This window comes from Typopeltis vanoorti, chromosome 4 (assembly GCF_054136105.1).
Source record: "Typopeltis vanoorti isolate ZY-2024b chromosome 4, IOZ_Tvanoo_1.0, whole genome shotgun sequence".
In the NCBI taxonomy this organism is placed as follows: domain Eukaryota; kingdom Metazoa; phylum Arthropoda; class Arachnida; order Uropygi; family Thelyphonidae; genus Typopeltis; species Typopeltis vanoorti.
The window spans coordinates 96,636,274-96,663,696 of record NC_143552.1 but is presented as its reverse complement, the minus strand read 5'-3'; the positions used below and the strand labels follow the sequence as shown (position 1 = coordinate 96,663,696).

General features: G+C 38.5%; 3 pseudogenes; all 3 read left to right on the top strand.

Annotated features, from left to right (window-relative positions):
* Nucleotides 1-11,106: 11,106 nt before the first annotated feature.
* LOC150107525 (U5 spliceosomal RNA) lies at nucleotides 11,107-11,217 on the top strand (annotated as a pseudogene).
* Nucleotides 11,218-20,171: 8,954 nt separating this feature from the next.
* Nucleotides 20,172-20,282, top strand: LOC150107524 (U5 spliceosomal RNA; annotated as a pseudogene).
* Nucleotides 20,283-22,403: 2,121 nt separating this feature from the next.
* On the top strand, nucleotides 22,404-22,496 carry LOC150107523 (small nucleolar RNA U3; annotated as a pseudogene).
* The last annotated feature ends 4,927 nt before the right edge of the window (nucleotides 22,497-27,423 follow it).

Below are 27,423 nucleotides of genomic sequence, written 5' to 3'. Positions count from 1 at the left end.
AACTCAATTTATATGTAGCTTATCTTCAATTCCACTTCCAATATTACGCGATGAATGGTTTTAATTATGAAGTGCTGTAACGTGAAACTGTGAATGAGTTTTAAATGCTGTTTCGAAAATACATTACGTTATTAATTGTATATTATTTCCATATACACTTAATGTATATGGAAAATTATTTCACAATACAATGGAGGAAAAAGTATCTACATTTCATGTAGATTTTCATTATATGAATTATATATAAATTATATATATATAATTTATATACCTTAAAGTCCTTAAAAGGACTGGTTAGATGGGCGAAGCAAGAATGCTTTTCATATTTCCCGTTATCTGAAGAGGACAGTGAAAGATAGGGTGCTATTGAGCTATATAAAGCTCTGATCATGGCAGGGGGGTAACAGCAATAGCAGCCTCAGTTAAAACTTCATTGGTTACGGCATTGCCATTCATTGATATAAATATAAATATTGTAATTTTAAGAACATCGTCCAGTTACTAACATTTTTTTAAAAATCTATTTTATCGAAGCAATTTATGGACATGCATGAGCTGCATTGGTGCTATTCTTATCCCGGCAACCACACAGGAGAGTCCTTGTAAGGACTGGCTTAAAGGGGCGAAGCAAGAATGCTTTTCATTATCCTAGTTATCTGTAGAGGACAGTGTAGGGATAAGGTGTTATTGAGCTATTAAAGCTCTGATCATGGCAGGAGGGTAACAGCAATAGCCAAGCCTCAGTGAGAACTTCATTGGCTACTGCATTGCCATCCATTACCCTCTAAGGGTATTAATCTTAATCACCGCATCTCACGGTCGATTCATCTCCTACACAAGAGTCCTTATAAGGACTGGCTTAAAGGGGCGAAGCAAGAATGCTTTTCATCTTCCCCGTTATCTGTAGAGGACAGTGTAGGGTTAAGGTGTTATTGAGCTATTAAAGCTCTGATCATGGCAGGAGGGTAACAGCAATAGACGAGCCTCAGTTAGAACTTCATTGGCTACAGCATTACCACCCATTACCCTCCAAGGGTCATAATATAATAACGTAAATCTCCTACACAAGAGAATTTATGCTACTAGTTCAAATAAACGGATTAAACTTTATTTCGTTTGGTGTGTCCGAGCACATTTCTCTCTATATATCTTTCTGTGGTTTTTATAAGTTAAATCGTTTCGTCATTTCGGGTGTGTCCTCGACGGATAATGGGATATTATATATAACCTGCGGTTATTTATTATCATGCTCGTTAATAAAAAATAAATAAATAAATAAATAAAAATAATTAAACATGAACGGATACAAAGTGCATCTTCGCATAATTTGTCAAGTACTTAAATGTATGTGTGTGTATTTACAAACGTTTCCTGCATAATAATGGCATTTTTGCTCAAATAATGGTTAATACGAAAATGATAAAATTTAATCGATTATTTTTAATAAAAAATAAATTATTAATAAATTTATTATAACAATGATTAAAATAATAAGTTTTAAATAATACTGTTTTCAAAATTTTTTTATATTTTTAAAAATAAGATATAAAAATTGATTTATACCATTACCTACCATTAATTTTTTAATATAATTGTCATATATAAAATTTTGGGAGAACAATTGTTCAGACTGGAGGAGAAAGAAAGGATCAATCGACCGTGAGATGCGGTGATTGATTCATTAATGCCCTTGGGGGTGATGGATAGCAACGCAAAGCTGTACCAATGAAGTTTAACTGAGGTTCGGCTGTTGCTCTTACCCCCTTGGGCGATGAGTTTTTGAGTTCGCTCTCTTAAGGTTTTTGCCTTAAGGGAGCACTTTGAGTCTCCGGGGAGGGTGTTCTCCGGCACGGCCCGCTGAGGGGCTTTGTCGGTGAATTATTTTCCTCGGAATTTGAGCGGTTCTGCTCAGTGGTCGGGGAGCCCGTCACTGAGTGGAACCAACGCTGAGATTAGGACGGTCTTTCGCCCACTATGGAGTGGCCTAGAGATCGTCCGTATTTTTGAGATTTCACCTTTACTTACATAGTCGGTGATTGATTCATTCAATCCAATACCCTTGGAGGGTAATGGATGGCAATGCTGTAGCTAATGAAGTTCTAACTGAGGCTCGGCTATTGCTGTTACCCTCCTGCCATGATCAGAGCTTTAATAGCTCAATAACACCTTATCCCTACACTGTCCTTTACAGATAACGGGGAAGATGAAAAGCATTCTTGCTTCGCCCCTTTAAGCCAGTCCTTATAAGGACTATAAGGATTGTTCAGACTGGGAGAAAATGGCGTCTTGCCTAGTGCTCATACATCTGATTCGCGATTCTGATATTTGATATAAAATGTGATTTAATGAACTCAACAAATATTTTTACTGACAGTGAATAGTCCTACTGATATAGTCAACCGGTTTGGTTCTTGTATAGGCTCATAAAAACTAATTCAGTAGGTAAGTTAACCTTTTTTCCGAAGCAACGGCGATACGCTAGGCCTACTGCCATCAGCATCGCCATTGTTTCATTACATCAGTTATTATTTTAGAAACTACCTGTTTTCACTATACGGTAGACAGAAATGGAAAGCATGTCCTGTTATCCAGAACAAAACGTGGGTCCAACCACAGACCTGCCGTACGAGGAACTCACCTTCAAACAGCTCCTGGCTATTTTCAAGCATATTGGAAATCTGCTACACACAAAATGGCCAGGTAAGGTATTAGTTCATGAAATCCAAGAAGTTGATACGGAAGACGTTCAACTTCTTGAACTACTCCAAGACAACGCTACGGAAAAAACCACAACGGCTGAAGATCATTCCCGTACTGACCACACTGATTTCCAGGAGGTTCGCGCAAGCAAAAAGCGCAAAACTGTGACCTCCGAAACACCAATTATAGATGTCATGGAAGAAGATGGCTCTGCCCCAGACTCACCTACCTCCGCAAGGGAAAAGATCCCCCCGATTATCCTGCGTGAGAAAAACAAATGGATGACTCTAAAGAGCATAATGAACAACCTGAAGATCTCATATAACAATGCAAAGAATATCACAGATGGTGTAAAAATTCACCCTAAAACTGTCACAGACTATCGTAGGTTAACAGCAGAACTAAATTCCAGAGGAATTCAGTACCATACTTTCTCACTCGGTTCGGAAAAAAATCTCAAGGTTGTGATTAGAGGCGTGCCTGAGGATGTCTCCACCGATGAAATCACCACAGACCTGCACTCAAGTGATTTACCACCTATCAAGGTCAGCAGGATGACCAGGAGGGACAAGACTCCAATGCCATTAGTGCTGATCGAGATCAGTCAAACCTATAAACACATATATGACTTGACAACCATCTGTGGATTAAAAATCTCGGTAGAACCGTTAAGGAAGAGAGCTTCTACTGGGCAATGCCATAGATGTCAAAAGTTTGGGCATGCCCAGAAAATGTGTAGGGCCGAATTTAAATGTTTGAAGTGTGGGGTTGGTCACCCAACCAACACCTGTTCTAAATCAAAATCTACCCCTGCTAAATGTGCCAATTGTGGCGGTCCTCACACATCCAACTACAGAGGATGTCTGTACAATCCACGTAACAGGAAATCTGAAGAGGGACCATTCTCTCCTTCCATCAGCTCGCCTACATCTGCGGCTACTTCACAGTCTCCTAAAGTACAGAATAAAAACTCAGAAGCCCATCTGTTGAAAACTGAGGTCCCTCAAAAAACGACTCTAAGCTGGCAGCCCAGGACATATGCGGATGTAACCCGCCCTAAACAGACATCCCTACAACAGTCAACATCACACCCAAATATGACAGCTATCATTACTGCGTCCCTGGCAAATATGCTATTAGATTTCAGCAGATCTAATCCTTCACAAAGTTCTACTAACAGATTTCTAAAAGATACTCAAGTTATAATTTCAGCGCTCACTAATGAACAGTAAAAAATTAAAACCAGAAGCCCTAGAGATAATAGCCTGGAATGCAAACGGCTTAAGAAATAAGATCCTAGAACTCCAAAATTTTGCCCACAGACATCGGCCAGATGTTCTACTAATAAATGAAACGCATCTAAGACCAGCTGACAATCCCAAAATCTATGGATATCAGTCGTATAGAACTGACAGATCAACCCACAGAGGTGGAGGCACGGCAATTTCATCAAAAATTTTATCTCTCATCACTCCATAAACATTCCTACTACCTCCAATCTTCAGATCACTGGCATCGAGATTCTCACGAGCTCAGTAGGCAAATTAAAAATTTTTGCAGCATACCATCCACCACAAAAAGCACTACTACCTTCTGATTTGAACGCCATATTTGACACTGGAGAGCCTACCATTGTGGCAGGTGATTTAAATGCCAAGCATTCTACCTGGAATTGCCACTCCACTAACAAAAATGGACAGATACTACAGAACTATGCTGATTTCAACAACCTTCACGTAATAGGCCCAGCTGACCCACCCATCACAACACCTATGGTAGGGCCGATGTATTGGATATAGCCATACTGCAGCACATCAGACTCCAATACAATCTAATAACAATCAATGATTTATCATCAGATCATAATCCAATAAGGTTAAAATTAGGAAATCTTGAAAAATCATCCCCACCCCCTCACTCATTTATTCCTTGGGAAAGGCTCTCCAAGATGCTCCCAAAATATATTGGACCTGTTCCCATCATTAAATCAAAAGAGGAAATTGACATAGCTGTCAAAAATCTAACAGAACAGATTACAGCAGCCTGTACAGCAGTTACTACCCCTGCAACCACCCACAAGTCCAACCACCTGCCTGAAGATACTATGAATCTGATTAGGGAAAAAAATAAGGCTAGAAAAAGATACCATAACACTAGGGTGCCACAAGATAAACAGATCTTAAATAGGTTAAATTCTGCAGTGAGAGATGCACTCGCAGCTCATAGAACTCAACTCTGGGAAGAAAAACTGACCTCCATCTCCGCTGACAGCCACTCTGTATGGAATCTTATCCGAAAGATCAAGAACAAAAATAAACCTCTTCCCCCTCTGCAAACAGATTCAGGTCTCATCCACACCGATGCTGATAAAGCTGAGGCAATAGCGAATCATCTTGAAAATCAATGCAAACCTGCATACAGTCACCTTGACATTAGTCATATCTACAAGATACACCGTAATGTCAGATATTCACTCAAGTCTGCTCCCACACATTCTACTCAAATCACACCCACCTCACCTGCTGAAATATATGCTATTATTCAGAAATTCAAAAATAAAAAGGCTCCTGGACCCGACGGCATCTCCAACAAAGTTATAAAACTTCTACCTCGCAAAGCTATTGTTCATTTGGTAAACATAATCAACTCCATACTTCACTACAAGTATTTCCCTTCCTACTGGAAATTGGCATACGTTGTTCCAATTCATAAACCTGGAAAGGATCCCACTCTGCCACAGAATTACAGACCAATCAGTCTCATTTCTAATCTCGGAAAAATTGCTGAAAAGGTAATTCTTACTAGGCTTCAAGATTCTGTACTCCTGTTAAACATCCTGCCTGAGGAGCAGTTTGGTTTCAGACAGTTGCATAGTACCACACAACAAATACACAGATTGGTGGAACATATCATCACAGGTTTTAACTGGCGCCAATGCACAGGGGCTGTCTTCCTAGACTTAGCCAGTGCATTTGACAAGGTTTGGCATTATGGTTTACTATACAAGCTTATATCATCCGGTATCCCAATCGGAATCATTCAACTCTTAAAGACGTACCTCTGCGATAGGCGCATGCAAGTGAGACTAAGTGGAGTGGTGTCCTCACAGAAACACATCTTGGCTGGAGTTCCACAAGGGTCCTTACTAGCACCAATCCTATTCTCCTTATACCTGCATGATATACCACACAACCCATTATCTTCAATTAAAGCTCTTTATGCTGATGACACAGCGATATTGGCCAGATCATTAAAGCCTCACCTAGCCATCAAGAAACTGCAAGAAAACCTACTGCAAATAGAGCAATATTTTGCCAAATGGCGTCTCCAGGTGAATCCTCAGAAGAGCGTAGCCGTCTTATTCTCTAGAAGATCAGTGCTTCCCAAAGAAGATATTCTCCTCTTTAACACAAAAATTCAGTGGAAAACAGAGATCAAGTACCTTGGTGTAGTAATGGACAGTAAACTGACTTTCAACTCCCATATCAAGACTCTCTGTGCAAACACATCCAAAACCATAGCCCAGCTCTATCCGCTAATAAACAGAAACAGCAAACTGAGCACCAGAATCAAACTTCTCATATACAAACTGATGGTTCGTCCAATACTCACTTATGCCTCACCGGCCTGGAGCCATACTTCAAACTCAAATATCATTAAATTACAACGCATTCAGAACAAGTGTCTTAGAATGATCCTGGGCGCTCCATGGTTCATCCGAACTGTCCAACTGCACCGCGACACGGAGGTCCCCTATATTTACACCTTCATGCGGACTATAGTAACCAAATTCTTTTCAAAGGCAAGTGTGCATCCTAACAGACTGATCAAACTGGCCGCTGACTATGATGCAACAGACTATTCTAAGCACAAAAGACCTAAAGCCATCCTAAACCCCCTCACTGAGGATTAATCTCCTAGCCCAATCAGGGCGAGCAATATAGCTCATAAACTCTTTCCACTCACAGTCTCTGTTAAGATAGCCGAGAATATGAAAAGCTTTTGCTTCACCCGTTAAGCCAGTAATGTTACTAGTTACTATTGTTCAGACTCGTTTTGGTAAACATACCCTTCTGCAGAAGTGAATGGAATCCAAATGACGGCTAGTGCGATAGTCGTGGCGCGATTTGATCAGTGCGATAGTCTTGAATGATATATATATATATATATATAGAGAGAGAGAGAGAGAGAGAGGTAAGCGTTCTTCATTTTCTGAAATTTCATTTCATATGCTATTGCTTTGCGCATTTAGCTAATCGCTCGATATTGCTGGCTGGTCTCAAGACCTGTGGGATTTCTAATTGCGATCATAAGCAATTCCCCAATCACCACCTACTAGATACAACAACGAATAAAACAGACATGGATAACATTAATGATCTTCTAGAGCGTCTAAACAAAGATCAAGCACTAAAACTGTTTAAATTATTGCTTAAAAAATTCGATACGGAATGGCCAGGTTTCCTAAACCTGTACACACAACCAGAAGAATTCGAAGATATAGAGGACAAAGCAGAAGAAATCAACAACACGACCATCTCCCTACCCGAGAACCACAGTCTTCACAGAAGAACAAACGAATAAAAGACGCAGAATCGAGGATGATCATATAGAAAATGAAACACCCTCAGAAACAGTGCCGGAAAAAAAGGAAAAGGTCCCCCGGTAATTCTCCGTGAAAAGGAAAAATGGACCACAGTTGCAAGAAACCTGAGAGAACATAAAATTGGATACTCCTGGGCCAGAAACACCGACGAAGGAGTAAAAATTCAACCAACAACAGTCACAGACTACAGAGGGATAACAAAAATCATGGATAACAACAAACTACAGTACCACACCTCACTAAGCAGAGAAAGAAATCTAAAGGTTACACTGCGAGGTGTCACTGAAGGCATTACCTCTGAGGAGATCGTGGCAGACCTTACCCAGCAGGGCCTAACACCAATCAAAGTCACCCGGATGTTCAGATCGGATAAACAACCAATGGCATTAGTATTGATTGAGATCCAGAACACACAAAGACGAATTTATGACATAACTAGGGTCTGTGGACTTAAGATAACAACAGTACCACTCAGGAAAAGGGCATCAGCAGGGCAATGCCATCGTTGCCAAAAGTTTGGCATTGCCCAAAGACTGTGTAAAGCCGAGTTCAGATGCCTGAAGTGTGGTGAGAAACATCAAACCATTACATGCACAAAACCAAGAACCACACCAGCCAACTGTGGAGGTCCCCACCCAGCAAACTACAAAGGATGCAACCACCATCCCAGAAATCACGGAACTACAAGACCCGTCGAACCTCCCCCAATCGGGACCACTCAAAGCATCTCTGCTGCACAGTCATCAAACCAACAAAACCCTATCCATAAAAGTCAGGAAAGGGCTCAACCTTCCACCAAGACCTATGCAGAAGCAGCCTGCCCAAAGGACACAATGCAAAGCAATCAAATAAGCTCCAACATCACAGCAATACTGACTGCCTCGCTGGCCACTATGCTGCAGGAATTCAGCAGAACAAACCCAACTCCATCCTCCACAAAGAGATTCCTGCAAGGAACCAAATTCCATTCTGATAGCACTCAACTATGAATAAAACAAAGGTAAAACCCAACTCGCTTCTAATTGCAGCCTGGAATGCCAATGGCCTCACCAACAAGACACTAGAACTACAGGAATTCGCACAAAGATACAACCCGGACATAATGCTGATCAAGGAGACCCACCTAAGACCTGTCAACAACCCAAAAGTGAGAGGATACACAACATACTGAACGGATAGACTCAGCACCAGAGGGGGAGGCACTGCCATCTACATCAAACCATACCTCCACCACAATGCCATATCCAACCCACAGACTACAAACCTGAAAATCACAGGAATACAAGTCCACACAAACAATGCTGGAAGCCTCAAGATATTTGCTGCCTACAACTCACCAAGCAACCCTCTACTGACAGCAGACCTGGATGCAGTCCTTGGCACCACAGATCCCACAATCATAGCAGGAGACTTGAACGCCAAACACACAGCATGGTTCAGCACCACCAACAACAGAAGTGGACGCATACTACACAGCTATTCAACACTTAACTCAGTTGTGGTAGCAGGACCCACTGAGGTCACGCATTACAGCCCTCATGGCAGATCAGATGTACTTGACATAGCTATCCTCAGAAACATCAGTTATCAATACAAACTAGAGACGATCAATGAACTATCATCTGACCACAACCCAATCCTGATCAAACTTGGCACGCAAGACCAACTGGCCCACCAGCACACCTTCATATCATGGGATAGGCTAGCTAAAATCCTACCAGAATACATTGGTCCTGCCCATCATCCACAAAAAAGAAGAAATAGATGAAGCAGTAAGCAATCTAACAAACCAAATTAAAAAAGCACTAGAAGCAGTCACCAAAACACAACCAACCACCCAACCAGTCGGCTCCCAGAAAACATCATGGACCTCATCAGAACAAAAAACAAAGTCAGGAAAAGATACCACAACACAAGAGCCCCAGAGGACAAGAAAACACTGAACAACTTGAACAGCCAAGTCAGAAAAGCACTTCAAATCTACAGGAATCAGGATTGGGACAATAAACTATCATCACTCAACCCAGAAGATCACACAATATGGAAATTTCTGAACATCCTGCGCACCAAACACAACCCTTCCCATGCAAACTGCTCATGGAACGGCGCACACTGATAAAGAAAAAGCTGAAGCAATACCAGAAAACCTAGAAAAATAATGCAGCCCATCATATGACAATATAAACATCACCCACATATATAAAGTCCACCAGCAGGTCAAGCGAACCTTAAGACAGTCCAAAGACAAACCAGACAACATCACCCCCACTACTCCAGTTGAAATAACCAACATCATAAAACATCTAACCAACAAAAAAGCTCCAGGTCCAGATGGAATTACTAACAGAATCATCAAATTACTTCCTAGAAAGGCTATTATACACCTGGTTAACATAACCAATGCATTACTGAGGATACAACACTTTCCAACTGCATGGAAAACAGTCGATATCATACCAATAAAAAAGCCAGGAAACAATCCACAACTCCGCAAAGCTACCGTCCAATAAGCCTGCTTTCCAACCTAGGAAAGATTGCTGAAAAAATTATCCTTTCAAGACTACAAGAAAAATCAGACCAATGAGGAATAATTCCAAACGAACAATTTGTGTTCCGCCGTATGCACAGCACAATGCAACAAATACACCGACTAGTGGAGCATATCACTGAAGGATACAACTGGAACCTTCACACAGCTGCAGTTTTTCTGGATATTGCCAAGGCCTTTGATAAGGTATGGCATCAAGGATTACTCTACAAACTCATTCAGGCCAACATTCCATCAAACCTTACCCGTCTAATAAAATCATACCTCATTGACAGATCCATGCAGATAAAAATAAATGGCACCATCTCAACTAGGCGCCAAATCCTGGCAGGAGTACCACAGGAATCTCTATTGGCTCCTTTACTTTTCACAATCTACGTGGCTGACATTCCACAGAACCTGAGGACTACCATCACAGCTCTATATGCTGACGACACAGCCATAATGACAAGATTTCTCCGCCCACACCTGGCGATCAGTCGTCTCCAGGATACCATCACAAACCTAGAGAAATGGTAAACCCCGTCAAAAGCTCAGTTATACTATTCACCACGCGCAAAGCCTTCATCCAAGATGATATTCAACTCCTCGGAAAAAAGATACCATGGCAGACAGAAACCAAATACCTTGGAGTACAGCTAGACAAAAAGCTAAATTTCAACAGCCATATCAAGTTCATAGGCACAAAGACATCCAGAACCATAGCCCAACTCTATCCCCTGATCAATCGCAACAGCAAATTGGATAAACACAACAAGCTGCTACTATATCAGATGGTAATACGACCAGTAATCACATATGCATCCCCGGCATGGAGTCACACATCCAAATCTAACATCCGGAAACTACAGAGGATACAAAACAAATGCCTGCGGATGATCTTGGACGCCCCATGGTTCATCAGAAACACGCAGATCCACAGAGAAACCGGAACCCCTGACATAAATTCTCTCCTTCATGACCATACGGAAAAGTTCTTCAGCAAGGCACACTCTCATCCCAACCCACTAATCAGACAAGCTTCCAGTTATAGTGAACATGACTATCACAAACATAAAAGACCCAAGGCAATCCTGCTTTCAGCAGAACAGAGCTAACTCCATAGTTCACAAAGTGCGAGCATAAGACTCACAACCCCCCCCCCCCCATCAAGCTTCTCGACACAGATAAAGGGGAAAATAAAAATAAAAAGCATCTTATGCTTCACCCAGCAAGCCAGTAACGTTGTTGTTGTTGTTGTTGTTTTTATTTGCTGTTCAGGTTTCTCTTCACAGCGTTAATCTTTCGCCTTTTACTAAAGATCACCGTGGAGGGGAGCATTACAATGAACTTTGTAGGGAATTTTTGTAGTCCTTTTCGGACTTTAATTTTTCAATGAAAGGTAGAATGATATACATACATCTTGCATACAGTAGGGCCCCCATTTCACTTATTTCTTGCTTATGCTTATATATATATATATATATATATATATATATATATATATATATATATATATATATATATATATATATATATATATATATATATATATATATATATATTCACTTATTCCTCCGATGATATTAACATACGAACGGTCAACTTACGAAACTTTCATAGTCTCTACAAAAACATTCGGCTTTGAAATAATATTGGATCTAATATATAGGGTTCACTACTATCCGCGATTTCAGATATCCGCCAAAGAATGGAACGAAATCCAGCGGATACGGGGGCCTACTGTATATTTACATACATCTTGCTAGTACTAGTATAGTATATAATGTCACATTGGCGGCTGAATGCTTGAATACCCTTGGAGGGTAATGGATGGCAGTGCTGTAGCCAATGAAGTTCTAACTGAGGCTGGGCTATTGCTATTACCCTCCTGCCATGATCAGAGCTTTAATAGCTCAATAACACCTTATCCCTACACTGTCCTCTACAGATAACGGGGAAGACGAAAAGCATTTTTGCTTCGCCCCTTCAAGTCAGTCCTTATAAGGATAAGGACATTGGCGGCTAAAAATATATAATGAGTCCTTTTTAGGACTTCCAGGGTAACAATTAGCAATGCTGAACCGAGGAAGTAAACTGAGGTTCGGCTGTTGCTGTTATCCTGGGTGTGAATTTTTGAGTTCGCTCCCTTAGGGTTTTTGCCTTAAGGGAGCACTTTGAGTCTCCGGGGAGGTGTTCTCCGGCACGGCCCGCTGAGGGGTTCTTGTCGGTGAATTATTTTCCTCGGAATTTGAGCGGTTCTACTCAGTAGTCGGGGTGCTAGGACGGGGCGGCCGACACTGAGTGGAACCAACGCTGAGACATGGACGGTCTTTCGCCCACTATGGAGTGGCCTAGAGATCGTCCGATTTTTTTGAGATTTTACCCTTTACTTACTAATCAGGGTAACAAATGGTAATGCTGAACCATGGAAGTTAACTGAGGTTCGGCTGTTGCTGTTATCCTGGGTGATGAGTTTTTGAGTTCGCTCTCTTAAGGTTTTTGCCTTAAGGGAGCAAGCATTTTGAGTCTCCGGGGAAGGTGTTCTCTGGCACGGCCCGCTGAGGGGTTCTTGTCGGTGAATTATTTTCCTCGGAATTTGAGCGATTCTGCTCAGTAGTCGGGGTGCTAGGACGGGGCGGCCGACACTGAGTGGAACCAACGCTGAGCGGTTCTGCTAGGACGGGGCGGCCGTCACTGAGTGGAACCAACGCTGAGATATGGACGGTCTTTCGCCCACTATGGAGTGGGCGAAAGACCGTCACCAGTATAAAATTCACACAATTGACGAAAATCTTCCATTGCACTTGCTGGTGGAGCATCTTTTCCATTTTCCATAGAAGAGAAAAAAAAATATTTCAAAATGTTGTGGTGCCGAGTGAAACGTTAATGAAGTTGAGTCAATATTTGGTCAATAAATGGAATGAAATAGTTCTCCTGAAATACTCTTCTACAGAATCGGCTGAAACATTGGACCGTAATGTTTGTTTTGATTCAACTTGTCAAATTATTGACTTTTATACATGCTTCATCGTAAATATCTTTAAATGAAGAATCTGGTGTTTCACGAACGGTATTTAATTGAGCCACATCATCATCAACAAAATTTAGGGCAATTAAGAGGTCACTGTTAGATTTTTGCATTATTTTAGACAATGGTAAAGTGCACGCAAATATTTTTTGCAAGATAAATAAAGATATTATAAATCTTTAAAGATATTAATATTATAAACAACAAGGACGTCTTGTCTTTTAGGGGTATTGAAGAAATTGTGTACCTTTTCAATTATACCAATGCAATTTCTCATTTGTCACAGATTTGCCAAATTCAAACTATGAGATGGACAATGGACATATAGAGCTTGTCGATATTATTATTACATAACATCTCCAGGTAGTCCAAAGACATATCGAGGAAGGGCACCTACTCTACAACTCTTCCAGTCATCATAATCTACACCAAAGCTGTCTACCACTAGTATTTTCACAGACAATCACAAACATCCATGCCCACGGCGGGATTCGAAGTCGCAGCCTTTTGGTTGGAGAGTCGGCCAACCAGGCCGGATATATAGATAAAAAATTAAATTTTGTGGATAAAAATTAAAACTTTGTTTTAATTTTTTATTAAACAAATAAATAAAATGAATATAATTATGTTATTATTTACTTTTAATGAGATGGAGGAGCTTCTCGACCTTGCAGAGTTGCTGATATCTGGCTCAATATTGGTTAACTTCAGTCGAAGATCGGCACACACACTAAGCCAAATTCTGTATTTTGTTTTTATTTGAAGGAGCGATGAAAATCGTTTCTCGCAAAGATAAGTTGTAGAAAACTGCATGACGATTTTCGACTTCTTCAAATAATTCGGGAAATTCACTTCTCACTGAAGGCGAGATCCAGAATCGAGCCAAACTACGATCATGGAATTGCACTTTAAGCCCACTGTCACTTGAATTAGCTGCTCTTTTTTCGAAAGCGAAAGGTCGTTCTCGTGACTGCAAGCCTGAAATGGACTGTGAAATCACAGAAATTCCTTATAAAAAGTTATTCGGAAAATGTTTCCAAATTCTGTTTCAGAGTTTTGAGGTGGACACAAACCCTTTCCGAGTGGTTAAATTCTAAACTAATGTTTCGGGGCCCTATACAAAATAACCAATTGTATTTACCTTTTGAATACTATCCGGGGAAGCTCCAAACCTCCCCCGTCCCTTTCATCACGCGTTCGTAATCAGGCTACTGTTGATATTGACTTTATATACACATTTATAGCTGTAAACAATTGTTGAATAATAACACAATAACGTAGGCATGATTACCGTAAAGGGAGAAAAGTCACAAAACAGAAAAATGTTCCTGCAAACTAAACAATTGTATTTACCTTTGAATGCGATCCACTGGTCGAGTGTCCAGCAAGTCAGCAAATCTTTCCTTTCGTTAAGCGTATTAATATTATCGCATTGCAACTGATGGGAATTCTGTGTTTCTGTGGATTCGTTACAGTCCTCTTTCTCTTCAGAAACTACACACAAACTGTTATGACAAACTCGTTTTGTATTATCACTGTCATCCGAGATATTTTTCCGTTTAAAGAAGGTACCAATGTTCTTATCCATAATTGAATTACCGTACTTACTCGCATATAACTCTCACCTCTGATTTTACTTTTCGAAAAAAGAAATTAAAAAGTTTCGCATATACCTCGCAAATGAAAAACAGCTGAAACACGTTCAGAGAGCAGGGCGATAGTAACTTGCTCCCGCAGTAAACAACACGCTCTTCCCCAATAGCCACTTATTTCAGAGGCAAAAAAAAAACAAGTACTTTTATTATGTCAATGAATAAGGTATAAGCAATCTGTGTAATATATTTCTCAACAAATAGTGTAATTAGAGACAACTGGGATAAAAACGACACTAATTAATAAATCACATGTCCCCTCATACAGAAACTATGCTGTATATATAGACTCAAGCAAAACCATATGTTGCACCGGCAAACACAGTATCTAACTAAAAACAATTGTTATTAATTAGATTGTGTGAGTTCGCTCGGTAGCAATAAAATTCAACCGAAAGTGTTAAAATTCCTAAACGTGTTAAAACTAAGATATATATATATATACAGTATATATATAGTGAATGCTGTTATGGCAATTGAATTGTTATGGCTGTGAATGCAATTTGTCTAATGGCAAACTATATTAGTTGAATCTTTAATACTAAAGCTGCTGAAAGACTCAAGAGAATAAATAGTATCGGTTCTTGCAGTGATATATATATATATATATATAAAAAAAGCAAATTACAAAAAAAAGCATTAATTCATTTTAATGCTTTAAGCCTAATTTCAAAATATAATACTCGATAACCATATTCAAAATCTAACATACTAATAAAAAATAGTAATTAGTAAAAATTGTTTATACATTGCATAATAATGAGTAGCTGTCGAAAAGCTAATAAGATTATGTAGTATCTGTTCTTGTGTACTGAAGTTATCGAAAGGCTAATGAAATTCTATAGTATCTATTCTTGTCACTATATGTCAGAAATTTCAGTTTAACGGAATAAGCAATTATCAGAATCAATAATTTATGTATTGGCAAACTATAATACTCGAATCTTCAAAACTTAGAGCGTGCTGCAGGTGAGGTGTTCCACAAATGGAAAGATACTGGGCAGAACAGCAGTTGCCGCAAGAATGGTGGGCACCCACGCCTCGTCAGTCTCTTGGTGAAAGTAGGGTTTTTCCCACCTTTCTGCAAGCCCATAGACGAAAAACCATAGTTTTTTTTTTTTTTTTTTTTGTCTGTGGGCTTTCAGGCTTGCATTTCGTCTAATTAAAACCACTAGAAAACTTTTAATTGTGATGTGCTGCAAGATGAAATTGTGAATGAGTTTTAAATGCTATTTCAAAAATCATTACGTTATTAATTGTATATAAAAAATTATTTCACAGTACATCGGGGGGGGGGTTCTATTTCATGTAGATTCTCATGATATGAATTATACACATTTTATGCTACAAGTTCAAAAAAACCGTTCAAACTTAATTTCATTCGTTGTATCAGAGCACATTGCACTCTCTCACTCTCTCACCCTCTCTATCTTTGTATAGTTTTTATAAGTTTAAATCATTTCGTCATTCAGGGTGCGTCCTCGACGGATAATGGGATATTATATATTAGCTGCCATATTTTATTATCATGTTCGTTTAATTATAATTAGATTAAATTTTAATTAAAAATAATTAAATATGAAATGATACAAAAGCACATCGCATAAATTGCAAAGCATTAAAATATATGTGCTTTCAAACTTTTGTTGGATAATAAAGGCATCTTACCTTTATTATCATTAAGTTAATCATTAAAAACTACAAAATTAATAAGATTTGATTGATTAAGTTTAATAAAATATAAACATTTAATAAAGTTTCTATGAAACAATTAATAGAATTTATGAAAACATTAAATATATTTTAAAAATTATCTCGAAAAACTAAAGTATAATTTTACCTACCATTTTCATTCTTATATAAGAATTATATATATAATTTTAGGCGTCAGTTAACATATCCCGAAGAATCAATCGACCGTGAGATGCGGTCGATTGGTTCATTAATGCCCTTGGGGGTGATGGATAGCAACGCAAGGCTGTACCAATGAAGTTTAACTGAGGTTCGGCTGTTGCTCTTATCCCCTTGGGCGACGAGTTTTTGAGTTCGCTCTCTTAGGGTTTTTGCCTTAAGGGAGCACTTTGAGTCTCCGGGGAAGGTCTTCTCTGGCACGGCCCGCTGAGGGGCTTTGTCGGTGAATTATTTTCCTCGGAATTTGAGCGGTTCTGCTCGGTAATCGAGTTTCACTGAGTAGAACCAACGCTGAGATTTGGACGGTCTTTCGCCCACGAATGAGTGGCCTAGAGATCGTCCGATATTTTTGAGATCGAACCTTTACTTACATAGTCGATTGGTTCATTAATGCCCTTGGGGGTGATGGATAGCAACGCAAAGCTGTACCAATGAAGTTTAACTGAGGTTCGGCTGTTGCTCTTACCCCCTTTGGGCGAGGAGTTTTTGAGTTCGCTCTCTTAGGGTTTTTGCCTTAAGGGAGCACTTTGAGTCTCCGGGGAAGGTGTTCTCCGGCACGGCCCGCTGAGGGGCTTTGTCGGTGAATTATTTTCCTCGGAATTTGAGCGGTTCTGCTCGGTAATCGAGTTTCACTGAGTAGAATCAACGCTGAGATTTGGACGGTCTTTCGCCCACGAATGAGTGGCCAAGAGATCGTCCGATATTTTTGAGATTGAACCTTTACTTACATAGTCGATTGATTCATTCAATCCAATATCCTTGGAGGGCAATTCTGTAGCCAATGAAGTTCTAACTGAGGCTCAGCTATTGCTGTTACCCTCCTGCCATGATCAGAGCTTCAATTTCTCAATAACACCTTATCCATACACTGTCCTCTACAGATAACGGGGAAGATGAAAAGCATTCTTGCTTCGCCCCTTTAAGCCAGTCCTTATAAGGACTATATGGATAACATATCCCATCGGAGATGTGCACGTGCTGAGTTTGTCAACTCAACTCGACTGTTCACAAGTACATATTGAAAGCCGTATCAGCGTGCCTATAGCGCACATAGAGAAAGAGAGACGTCTATTGCGTGGTAAAAGTAGGAAGCAAGATCGCTCTTCCATATTTTTATTGCTTTTATGTTACTTTTAATAGCAGAAAACAATAACATCTGAAATAAAAATAAGGCAATAATTTTACACGGTTAGAGATAGATCTTTCAAAGCACTCTACTTGGACTTGACTCAAATTTCTTGCAGAAAAGTATCCCTTGGTTTACGCATTGTTTTTCAGGAATCCCCTGAAATAGTTTTGGGCTGCGAAACAGATAAGATCAGAGACAGGATAAAGAAAGATTGATTTTTTTGCAAATACAATAAAGAAAGTTTCGACGTTGCAGTCAGTACAAAATGACACTGCCGTCTACCTTTTATTTTTCTACAATCCACCAGTTGCTGAATCCTGTCCTGGAGATTTCCAACCTTTTTCAGCTGGAGTTCCATTGCACAATTTGTCTTAATTTTGGTACCAACTCAGTCCCTTTAATAATAGTAATAATAAAACTATGGTTTTAACTATAATTTATACAAGTAAGTTATATTAGTTTCAAAAAGCATACACGATTTTTGGCTCATTCCAAAGATCGTGCATGCCCATAAGCCTTGTGCTACTATCAGAAACTTTACAGGTTTGAAATATATATATATATATATATATATATATATATAATTTGACGTTCGATCGGGATGGTATTACAGCGAACTGGTTGTTGAAAGCATAAAAAAATATAGTATCTGTTCTTGCCTACTGAGGCAATTGTTGAAATGCTAATGGTATAATGTGTAGTATCTGTTTTTGTCACTATATATATATATATCAGAAATTTCACTAATCACCGCATCTCACGGTCGATTTTCCTACCTACACAGGAGAGTCCTTATAAGGACTGGCTTAAAGGGGCGAAGCAAGAATGCTTTTCATCTACCCCGTTATCTATAGAGGACAGTGTAGGGATAAGGTGTTATTGAGCTATTAAAGCTCTGATCATGGCAGGAGGGTAACAGCAATAGCTGAGCCTCAGTGAGAACTTCATTGGCTGCAGCATTGCCATATTTAAAGGTAAAGCAGTCTCTAAAAATTCGGACGATCCCTAGGCCACTCAATCGTGGGCGAAAGACCGTCCATCTCAGCGTTGGCTCCACTCAGTGATGGACTTCCACCCACACGCCACCACCGAGCAGAACCGCTCAAATTCCGAAGAAAATCATTCACCGACAAAGCTCCTCAGCGGCCTGTGTCGGAGAACACCTTCCCCAGAGACTAAAATTGCTCTCTTAGGGCAAAAACCTTAAGAGAGCGAACTCAAAACTCTCGAATCTCAGCGCCCCTGGGGGGGGGGGGTAACAGCAACAGCCGAACCTCAGTTAAACTTCATTGGAACAGCATTGCCATCCATTACCGATTATTTAAGTAAAGGTGAAATCTCAAAAAATCGAACGATCTCTAGGCCACTCCATAGTGGGCGAAAGACCGTCCATATCTCAGCGTTGGTTCCACTCAGTGAAGCGCTCCCCCACCACCGAGCAGAACCGCTCAAATTCCGAAGAAAATCATTCACCAACAAAGCCCCTCAGCGGGCCGTGCCGGAGAACATTACCCCGGAGACTCAAATTGCTCCCTTAAGGCAAAAACCTTAAGAGAGTGAACTCAAAACTCTCGAATCTCATCGCCCAAGGGGGTAACAGCAACAGCCGAACCTCAGTTAAACTTCATTAGTACAGCATTGCCATATTTAAAGGTAAAGCCGTCTCTAAAAATTCGGACGATCCCTGGGCCACTTATTCGTGGGCGAAAGACCGTCCATCTCAGTGTTGGCTCCACCCAGTGATGGCCTTCCACCCACACGCCACCACCGAGCAGAACCGCTCAAATTCCGAAGAAAATCATTCACCGACAAAGCCCCTCACCGGGCCGTGCTGGAGAACACTTTCTCCGGAGACTCAAATTGCTCCCTTAAGGCAAAAATCCTAAGAGAGCGAACTCAAAACTCTCGAATCTCAGCACCCCTGGGGGGGGGGGGGTAACAGCAATAGCCGAGCCTCAGTGAGAACTTCATTGGCTACTCCATTGCCATCCATTACCCTCTAAGGGTATTAATCTTAATCACCGCATCTCACGGTCGATTCATCTCCTACACAGGAGAATTTAGGCTACTAGTTCAAACAAACCGATTAAACTTTATTTTGTTTGGTGTGTCCGAGCACATTTCTCTCTATATATCTTTCTGTGGTTTTTTATAAGTTAAATCGTTTCGTCATTCCGGGTGTGTCCTTGACGAATAATGGGATATTATATATAATCTGAGGTTTTTTATTATCATGCTCGTTAATAAAAAAAAATAAGTAAATAAATAAATAAATAAAAAATAATTAAACATGAACGGATACAAAGTGCATCTTCGCATAATTTGTCAAGTACTTAAATGTATGTGTGTGTATTTACAAACGTTTCCTGCATAATAATGGCATTTTTGCTCAAATAATGGTTAATACGAAAATGATAAAATTTAATTGATTATTTTTAACAAAAAATAAATTATTAATAAATTTACTATAACAATGATTAAAATAAAATAATAAGTTTTAAATAATACTGTTTTCAAAACTTTTTATATTTTTAAAAATAAGATATAAAAATTGATTTATACCATTATATTTTTAATATAATTGTCATATATAAAATTTTGGGAGCACGTATTCGATGTTCAGGTTTCTCTTCACAGCGTTAATCTTTCGCCTTTTACTAAAGATTACCGTGGAGGGGAGCATTACACTGAACTTTGTAGGGAATTTTTGTAGTCCTTTTTGGACTTTCTTTTTCAATGAAAGGTAGAATGATATACATACATCTTCCATACAGCAGGCCCCGTTTCACTTATTCCTTGCTTATATACTGTATATGTATTGGGATAACGTAAACATCATACAACGAGCATAATTTGAAATGAACCAAATCGTCTTCTAAGCCTACTGTTTTACCGAAACTAAAGGTTAAAATTACTTTTTCCAAAGAGAAATTTCGTTTTTATCCAAGGAGTACTTTTATTAATTTTATTTATTATTATTACTATTTATTTTTAGCCTTTGCTTAGAGAAAATTATCAAAATGTTAATTAAAATAATCTGACTTTCTCACACATCTTTTCGAATCTTCAAAGTTTGGAGTATGGTATCATCGGTAATCAGTTCTTGAAAGGCTAATAAAACTGTTTAGTATCTGTTCTTTTCACCAGAAACGTCAGTTTAATAAGCACAGGAATATGCATATGTGTCAGGACCGGTAATTTGTCTAATGGCAAACTATATTAGTTGAATCTTTAATACTATGGTGAAATACTAAAGCTGCTGAAAGACTAAAGAGATTAAGTAGTATCGGTTCTTGCAGTGATATATCAAAAAAAAAAGCAAATTACAAAAAAAAAAAAACAGCATTAATTAATTTTAATGCTTTAAGCCTAATATCAAAATATAATACTTAAGCATATTCAAAAGCTAACATACTAATAAAAAATAGTAATTAGTAAAAATTGTTTATACATTGCATAATACTGAGTAGCTGTCGAAAAGCTAATAAGATTATGTAGTATCTGTTCTTGTGTACTGAACCAGTCGAAAGGCTAATGTGCTGGCAAACTATAATACTCGAATCGTCAAAACTTTGAGCGTGCTGCAGGTGAGGTGTTCCACAAATGGAAAGATACTGGGCAGAACAGCAGTTGCCGCAAGAATGGTGGGCACCCACGCCTCGTCAGTCTCTTGGTGAAAGCAGGGTTTTTCCCACCTTCTGCAAGCCCATAGACGAAAAACCATAGTTTTTTTTTTTTTTTTTTGTCTCTGGGCTTGCAGGCTTGCATTTCGTCTAATTAAAACCACTAGAAAACTTTTAATTGTGATGTGCTGCAGGATGAAACTGTAAATGAGTTTTAAATGCTGTTTCAAAAATCATTACGTTATTAATTGTATATAAAAAATTATTTCACAGTACATCGGGGGGGGGGGTTCTATTTCATGTAGATTCTCATGATATGAATTATACACATTTTATGCTACAAGTTCAAAAAAAACGTTCAAACTTAATTTCATTCGTTGTATCAGAGCACATTGCACTCTCTCACTCTCTCACCCTCTCTATCTTTGTATAGTTTTTATAAGTTTAAATCATTTCGTCATTCAGGGTGCGTCCTCGACGGATAATGGGATATTATATATGAGCTGCCATATCTTATTATCATGTTCGTTTAATTATAATTAAATTAAACTTTAATTAAAAATAATTAAATATGAAATGATACAAAAGCACATCGCATAAATTGCAAAGCATTAAAATATATGTGATTACAAACTTTTGTTGGATAATAAAGGCATCTTGCCTTTATTATCATTAAGCTAATCATTAAATAATAACGAAATTAATAAGATTTGATTGATTAAGTTTAATAAAAAAATAAACATTTAATAAAGTTTCTATGAAACAATTAATAGAATTTATGAAAACATTAAATATATTTTAAAAATTAACTCGAAAAACCAAAGTATAATTTTATCTACCATTTTTATTCTTATATAAGAATTATATATAATATTTTAGGAGTCAGCTAACGATTACTTGAATCAATCGACCGTGAGATGCGGTGATTGATTCATTCAATCCAAAATACCCTTGGAGGGTAACGGATGGTAATGCTGTAGCCAATGAAGTTCTAAGTGAGGCTCCGCTATTGCTGTTACCCTCCTGCCATGATCAGAGCTTTAATTTAATAGTTCAATAACACCTTATCCCTACACTGTCCTCTACAGATAACGGGGAAGATGAAAAGCATTCTTGCTTCGCCCCTTTAAGCCAGTCCTTATAAGGATATAAGGACTAACGATTACTTGTCCCATGGGAGATGGGTGATGAATTTTGAACTTTTTATATCTACTCTATATCTAGAAGATCATACTTCACAGGATCATTTCTGTAGTGTGGTTAGCGAGTTCGCGTTTTTTCGTGAAACAAACAAACTGAGCATCTGTTGGTATCGGTACGAGTCCCATCGGGCCTCACGATCACGATATATTTAACGGAGATTTACAGATCTTCCTAAACCCCGGACCGGGGCAATAATAAACACTTAGGAGTGGGAATAGGTAGGCCCCCACCCCCTCGCCAGCTATGGCCAATGTTTTGCCGGGCACGCGGACTCTCGGCATCAAGACTGACGCTGATCCGAGACCCCGACTTTTGGCTAAAGCCCTGATTGACTGCGTCGGTGCGGACCGGATATTTGGATTCACTCCTTTCGGTAATGGCAAATACCAAGTTGTAGTTAGGAGCGCCGAGAATAGGGACAGGTTGCTCAAAGGCTTTCAATGTAATGGAAAGGAAATTTTTCCGTTCATGGTGGGGAGCATTATCAAACTGCTCAAAATCTCCAGATTCCCCAGAATAAATCCACGAAGTGTTTGGGAAATGGGGTGTTGTTCGAAACATACAAATCTTAAACGATGCAGACAACCCCCAATGGAAGTCGGGGGAAGTAAACATCTCGCTCGAGATGAAAACAGCGGTTCCAAACTTCGTCAGCATCGGATCCGCTAGGGTAATGGTAAACTACCCTGGCGTTAAGAAGCAATGCTTCCGATGTGGATCCTTCGACCATCTAGGAGCGAACTGACATGCAAAAACTGCCTAACGATAAGTCATTCACTGGACAAATGTCTCATGGCTTACCTCAAATGCGGGTCCAAAGACCACAAAGTTAACACCTGCCCATCAAGAACGCATGCAGAAAGGATGGGAGGTGCTATTATACCAGTCACAGTCTCCTCAGTAGAGAAGCCTACAGCTACTTCAGAACAAGAGTCGGAAAACACGGATTTTCCAACTATAAACGAGGCATACGGCAAAATAACGGCTATAGAAGAAAAGGCAGCCGCCACAGAAACCATAGCCTGCACACCCAAGAAAGAGAAGAAGCGAGAAACAGCCAATAAACAAGCTGTGTCACATGATGAAATCACTGCAGAAGGAAAAGTAAATAAAACAGAAAACATGGAGGCAAGCAGCGCCCCCTTCAAAAGACCTCTGAGTCCGGAGGAAAAAGAGATGAAAAAAATAAAACCAACAGAAGAATTGGAGACTCCTCATGCAAAAGCAGGGGAGACTCTAAAGCATCTAGTTAAAGGTATCCCTGGGGTGGCAGGAAAATTTCAAGACGCAATAGTGAGAATAGGGGAACCTGAGCTCCTCCTCACTGGGAAATATGGTCCAAATGTAGTTAGCGCAAAATGGGGTGACATATTTGTTGAAGACATCAGCCAAATCACCCCTGAGCAAGTACAGCTAGCCATGGACATAGACGAGGAGGCGGCATCGGCGTTCTTCATAGCTCTCTCCAAATTAGACATGGCCAAGGGAAGTGAGGTGGCTAAAAGAATAATGACTGCCCACAAAAAGCGACAGTCACAATAACCATCCCATGGTTTCCTGTCCACAGCAATAGCTCTCTAGTTCCAACAGGTGGGGGAGGGCCTGAGAACCTGAGCGACGAAGGCGGTGCAGCTTCTTGAGAGCTGCATCACTTAGGCCAGACCCTTTTCCCCCCATCTTTTTTGGTTTCCAGTTCTTTCTATATAGTTTTATTTTCTCTGTACTTCATGTTTTTGGTTTTGTTCCATGTTTCCTTTTTAGGATTTTTCCTTTTTCTTCTAAAGTGAAAAATCAACGACCGTTTTAGAATCGCCCCTAGGGGGCAAACAGCTAAAACAGGTCAACTGAGGCCTCTTTTACCTACCCCACTACTATGCACTCTATCTTTATTTCCTCTCCCACTATCTGCTGACTCTCAGTCTATCTTGCTCTACAGGCCGATGATGAAGATTTGTTGAACTCACAAATTATTATTATCTACCATTAGTATATATATGTTACCGCTAAAGTGCAGAAATCAGTTATTCTGCAGATTATCTAGGTATTGTGCAGATTAACTACGGTGATCCGTTAATGTGCGAAAAATTGTTTCATTTCTCAAATTATCTAGATAATCTGCACATTACTTACTAGGCACTCGTTAAAGTGAAAATAAGATCTTTGCTGGAACAACAGCAACGTTTCTGTATGTTTAAATTAAGATAATGTTATTTATTTATTTTTTGATATCTAAAGAATCAAGTTAATACAATCAACAAATTAGTTGATAGAATCAATCATCAATCAATTAATATAATACAAGGAATCAAACGGTTTAAAATATTATTACAATTAAGAAAAAAAACATATGATAAAATTATGTTTACTTATTAAAAAACCAAACTAAAAGTGGAGGGAGAGGGGGTAAGGAGTACGGAAAGGAAATGAGAGAAACAAACTTTTGAACTTTAACGATACGGAAGCCGTTAATGTGCACATTACCTAGGTAAAATGCGGAAAACTCTTGATTCCGCACTTTAACGGAGCAAATCAGTTAATCTGCAGATTAGCTAGGTAATGTGCACATTAACGGTTTTCGCACTTTAGCGATAACATATATACATCTATACCATATATATCTGCCATTAGTATATATATATCTACCATATACCATATATATATATATATCTACCATTAGTATATTCCTTATAAGGACTGGCTTAAAGGGGCGAAGCAAGAATGCTTTTCATCTTCCCCGTTATCTGTAGAGGACAGTGTAGGGATAAGGTGTTATTGAGCAATTAAACCTCCGATCATGGCAGGGGGGTAGCAGCAATAGCCGAGCCTCAGTTAGAACTTCATTGGGTACAGCATTGCCATCCATTACCCTCCAAGGGTATTGGATTGAATTGGATTGGATTGAATGAATCAATCGACCGCATCTCACGGTCGATTGATTCCCAATCTATCCCCCCATAAGGAGTATATATACATCTATACCATATATACATCTACCATATATATATATTGCCTTTTGCCTTAATTTTTAACTTTAAAATTATCTAAATGTTGATTATATATATATATATATATATATATATAATTTGACGTTCTGACAGATCGGGATGGTATCACAGCGAACTTGTTGTTGAAAGCATAAAAAAAATATAGTATCTGTTCTTGCCTACTGAGGCAATTGTTGAAATGCTAATGGGAATGTGTAGTATCTGTTTTTGTCACTATATATATATATATATCAGAAATTTCACTAATAGGAATAACCAAATGCCAGAAACATTAAAGGTTAACCTACCAATGAAAAATAGCAATTGGTAAAAACAAGTAGTACGCTTTGAAGTTCTTTAAACTACTGAGCTAGATGGGATGATGTGCTGGCAAAATTGTTGTCATTCTTACCACTGACTCTTGTAAACTATCGATGTGGATTTGTCTTTTGTTTTCTATTTAAAATAAATAAATGCAGTAGGTAAGCTGGAATATAATTAAAATTCTGATTTATTTTTCTTGTTTAGCATCAGATTAAATAAAATACACACAGTCATATCATCTTTTAAATAAATTTTGCCACTCACGACTCCACCTTTTGGTGGAGTCGTGAGTGGCAAAATATTAAAAAAAAAAAAAAATAAGTAAAACAATCTAATTGGATTCTAGCAACTGTAGAAGAAATAAAATCTAATTAATTAGTTGGCGGTATTTATAACACTAATATTTTTATCAGAAGTCTTAAAAAGTATGTTTTTTTTTTTTTTTTGATGTTATTATATCCAATGCGATCAAAATTCGAGCTAATTTTGTCTAATTTTGAACAAATTTTTGATCAAAATTTGTCTCCTTACAGTTTGCTTAACTGTTAATATTTTGTCTGCTAGCCTTAATGTGATCCTGTATGCTAAAACTATTTATAAAAGTTTTCGCTTATCAGTACTGAACCAAGCCTTATTTCAATAAGTAAGCAAACTATTATAGATAGATGTTTTCAAAGGATAATTTTTTTTTTTATTATTTTGCTAAATGTTCTCATAGCCTTCTGCTGATAGTGCATTCAATGGAATGACCTTTTCCGTTAAAAAGATGTAGTTGTTGACAAGAGCTTGAAATACTTTTCAAATGTTAGCAATGACACAACAGTTGCGTACCAGTGGCCTGGTTACCTAGAAACTGTTGAGACATTGTTAGTCAACAGACTACTGAGAATAAGTGAATAAGACAGAATGACGAAGTCTCTAACATTTTTATTAATCGCCCACGCAGAACCGAATACAGGTACAGTTATGTTGAAACTCATTTCATCAATCAAAACAACTAAATTTAGTCATTCTATTTGTAGTTGGATCAGTAATAAGGTTTCTCAAAGATTTGTTTTTCGTTTTTTCACTTCTTAAGTTTTCTTAACTTTAATTAAAAAAAAAATCTAAGTGATTAGGTAATTTTTCCTCAACTTGCAGTGCTCTCCAACTCTCTCTCTCTCTCTCTCTCTCTCTTTCTCTCTCTAGGATTTTAAAGGATCCTCGATTCCCCAAAGTCAGATAACAGAGACAAATGGCAAACAAAACAATGTGTGTGTGTGTGTGTGCGCTATGGTAAAATTTCTCTGACAGAACATTTGCCTACAAATTCATTCTTCGCTTGTAAGAACAGATACTACACTTCAATCTTAGCCAACATTCCTGTGATCGCTATTCTACATCTAACAAGTGTAACCGAATTGTTATATTAAAAATATAAGAGTCACTACAAGAAAATTAAATAAAAATGCCTTATATTTAATGGGTTCATTAGAATTATATATTATATATTAAAATAAACTTTTTTAACAACTTTTATTTATCAATAAAAGGTATTTTTATTCACACTTTTTATTAATAAATAAAGGATATGTGATAGTACTTTTATTTATATTAAAATAGAATCTTCAATATAAAGAAAAGAAAATATAAAATGTTTTTATAATATAAGTTATAAAGTAAATCATAAACATTGATGGAGAAGGGTTGGAATGAATCAATCGACCGTGAGATGCGGTGATTGATTCATTCAA